The sequence below is a fragment of the Elephantulus edwardii genome, unplaced genomic scaffold, assembly GCF_000299155.1.
Source record: "Elephantulus edwardii isolate Elephantulus edwardi_28Jun2011 unplaced genomic scaffold, EleEdw1.0 scaffold00104, whole genome shotgun sequence".
Classification (NCBI taxonomy): domain Eukaryota; kingdom Metazoa; phylum Chordata; class Mammalia; order Macroscelidea; family Macroscelididae; genus Elephantulus; species Elephantulus edwardii.
Genome location: NW_006399854.1, coordinates 9,957,968 through 9,961,956, shown reverse-complemented (window position 1 = coordinate 9,961,956; position 3,989 = coordinate 9,957,968).

The following is a 3,989-nucleotide window of genomic DNA, read 5'->3' as shown; positions in this document are numbered from 1 at the left end:
CCACACGGTCAAAAGCCTTTGCATAGTCAATGAAGCACAGATAGACATTCTCTGGTATTCTTTGCTTTCTGCCAAGATCCATCTAACATTAGCTGTAATAGCCCTAGTGCCATGACCTCTTCTAAATCCAACCTGCACATCTGGCAGTTCTCTGTTGACATATTGCTCCAAACGTTTTTGGATAATTTTCAGCAGAATCTTGCTTGCATGTGATATTAATTATATTTTTCAATAATTCCCATCATTTTTCTATCCATTCATTTGTTGATGGGTACTTGAGTTGCTTTCATCTCTTTGCTATTGTGAATAGCACAGCAATAAAATGGGTGTGCATCTGTTTTAATGGAAGCTCTGGTTTCTTTAGGGTATATTCTTAGCAGTAGAATTGCTAGGTCCAATGATATATCTATGTCCAACTTTCTGAGAAAGCACCAGACCACCTTCTCTAGTGGTTGTACCACTTACACAACCACCAACAGTAAATAAGTGTTCCAATCTCTCCACAACCTTGCTGGCATTTATTTGCTATCCTATTGTTACAAGGGTGAGATGGTATCTCAGAGTTGTTTTGATTTGCATCTCTAATCCTTAATAGCTAAGGATTTTGAGCATTTCTTCATTTGAATGTCCTCTTTTATGAAGCACATATTCATATCCTGTGCCTATTTAGTGATTGGATTGTTTACATTTTTCTTGTTGAGGTTCTGGAGTATTGTACAAATTTTAGACATAAGTCCCTTATCAGATATGTCATTGCCAAATATTTTTCCCAGACTGTGGGTTTCATTCTTAACTTGTTGAAGAAGTTTTTCTATTTACATAAATTTCTGTTTCTTCAAATCACCCACTTACTGTATTGTATTTTGTTACAGCAACACTAAAACCACTAGTTTGTCCAATACGTCATTTGACCTCTATCTTTTTTGTTTGTTTGTTTTATAATGTCATTTTTTTAAAACCTATGAACTTGGAAAACAATGGAAGTTATACAAGTGTTCAGGTCTTTTGTTCATAGGGTCGCTATGAGTCGTCTACAACTCAATGGCACTTAACAACAACAACAAAACAAAACAAAGACAATCATTCATATAACAGAAATCATCAGCATGTAGCCAAGTACAGAGACCTATTAAATTCACTAAATCATAGTCATGGAGTTAATTATATACAATAGAGGGCAAAGAAAATCATCACAAGATCATCATTTGTAGCAGGAAACTACAAAAGTATGGAAAGGACCATGACTGGGAGATGTGCATAATTGCAGGTTCTAAAAGTTTACAGAATTGGTTCTGGTGTTTTGATTACCTACCTACCTGGTGGGTGTAGTATGACTCATGATCATGCAACCTCAAGCCATAGTCACCAGAGCCGCAACCTTTAACTTAGATAACTTATGTGTTATTGCCATGTTGTTAGGAGAGGCTATTCCTTAGAAAGGGATCTAATGCTTGGAAAGGTGGAGGGTCTGTAAAGAAGAGGAAGAATTTCAACAAGATGGATTGATACAGTAGCGGTGGCAATGGGCTTAAGTGTGTCAAGAATCATGAAGATGGTATGGGATAGGACAGAGTTCAGGTGTATTGTTCAGAGGATCACATTCAGTCATACTAGACTCAGTGGCATCTAACAACAACAATATGTCTAAATGGAAATTTTCAGTAAATCATTAAGGACATCTCCAGGTAAATTACCCAATCCTGTGTGTGAGCATTTTTCTGCCTTAGGGCAAGTTGCCTCTCCAAGTCTTGACTAGAATTTGTAATCTACTTTCAACCGTGTATTTCCTACAAGCAAACAGTCTTTCCCTGCACTGCTCAGACTTTCTTTAAGAACAGCAACGTTGGTTTAATGGCAGCAAACATCAGGGAAGTAATATAAAGAATACAAATGGTATCTGAGGGAGCTCTGGCGGCCTAGCGGTAAGAAGCTGCACTGCAATCCCGAAGGCACGCGGTTCAAATCCACCAGATGCTCTGCTGGAAAAGGAGGGGCAATCTCCTCTGTGCCAGCTGGATCTGATTTGACAGTACACGACAAGAAAGGAAAAATAAAAATAGTATCTGAACCAAGACTGATTCATTTATTAAGAATCAGAGCTCCCAGTAAAGACTGCAGTTTTCCACAAAGCAAGTGCATTAGAATTTAAGTTCTAAAACATTTCTTCCTCTTGATCATGGATTCTTGTTAAAGTATTTGAATCACACTTAGATTTGAGCACTTTTCTTCTGCTTGACCAGGGTGATGGTTCCCTTACATGTTTTCATTGTTGTTTTGTCCTGTTGAGGCAGCTGTGACTCATAGCAACCCTATGAACAACAGCTCTGAACCTATCTTGAACCAACCTCACCATCTCCGACATACCTGACCCCATTATCACAGGCATTGTGTCAATCCGTCTCATAAAAGGTCTTCCTATCTTGTGCTGATGAGAATTCTACCTTTCAAAGGATTGGCCCCACCTGACAACATGCCCAAAGTATGTGAGACAGAGTTTCACCATCTTTGCCTCCAAGGAGAATCCTTGTTTTACTTTCTCCAGGATATGCCTGTTTATTCTCTTGAGAGTCCATGGGATATTCAATATTCTTATCCAGCACCGTAACTCAAAGGCATCAATTCTTCTTCTTTCATCTTTAGTCACTGAACAGCTATCAGAGGCATAGCAAACAATCGAGAAGACAATGATTTGTATCAGGTGCACCTTAGTACTTAGACTGATACCATTGCACTTTAGCACTTTTGAGTGGTTCTAGACAGCAGCTTTTCCCAAGGCAACTTGTCTTTTGATTTCCTGACTGCTGGTACAAGGGTGCTGATTGTGGGTCCAAGTAAAATAAAATCTTTAACTACAAACCTTTCTCCATCAATCATGATGATATCAGTCAATCACCAGCCTATTGGCCTGTTGGTGAGGAGGTTTTGTTTTCTTGATACTGAAATGTAATCCACACTGAAGGCTGCAGTCTTGGCTCTTCTGCAGCAAGTGCCCCAAGTCCTCCTCACTTTTGGGGAGCAAGAACCTACTTAATGCAAGTTGTTGATGTGTCTTCCTCAGGTCTTCATGTGACATTATTCTTAGTAAAGTTCAGCTACTTGAATGATTTGTTCAGCATACAGATTAAAATAGTACAGGGAAAGGCTACACCCCACGCACACTGCTCTCTTTATTTTGAGGCATGTAGTGTTTCCTTGCTCTGTTCAACTAACAGTTCTTAGTCTACGTATAGGTTTCATATGAGGATGATCAAGTATTCTGGGGTTCCTATTCTGAATGTTAGTTGTGAGTCACATAGTCAAATGTCTTTGTGTAGTTGATAAAATCAAATAGACATCCTTCTAGTATTCTCTGCTTCCAGCCAAAATCCATCTGACACCAGCAATGATAGTGCCACAGCCTCTTTTAAACCCAGTTTGTATTCCTGACAACCTGTTGATGTACTCTTCTAGCCATTTTGGGATAATCTTCAGCAAGATTTTCCTTGCATGTGATTTTTTTTCTCTTTTCTTTTCTTTTTTTTTTTTTGTCAGTGTATCATACTGTGGTGTCTTGTGTAACTTTTTTTTTAGTTTATTATTAATTTCAATGAAAATTTACAGAGACTTTGGATTTCTATTCATTCATTGTTGCACTTTTCTCCCCTCCCAACCCGACCCCCTTAATATACTATCCTCTTGGAAAAGAAAAAGAAAAAGAAAAATTCTTTCATTATTTTACAATTCCTCCCCCCAGGTCCACTCCACTATGCAGCTTTCGCTCTGGACTCCTGTCATGACAAAAACACCTAATAACATAACCCTTTTAAACAGTTTTCTACCTCATCCGATTCAATGCAGCATACATTATTGAACCCATCTTTCTCAGTCTCACCCCAACTCTGAGGTCAGTCCTGTTTTACAACAGTGGCACCATGCAGCATTTTTCCTTTTGTGACTGAGCTCCATCACTCAGCATAATGTCCTCCAGAGTCACCCATTTTGAATAATAT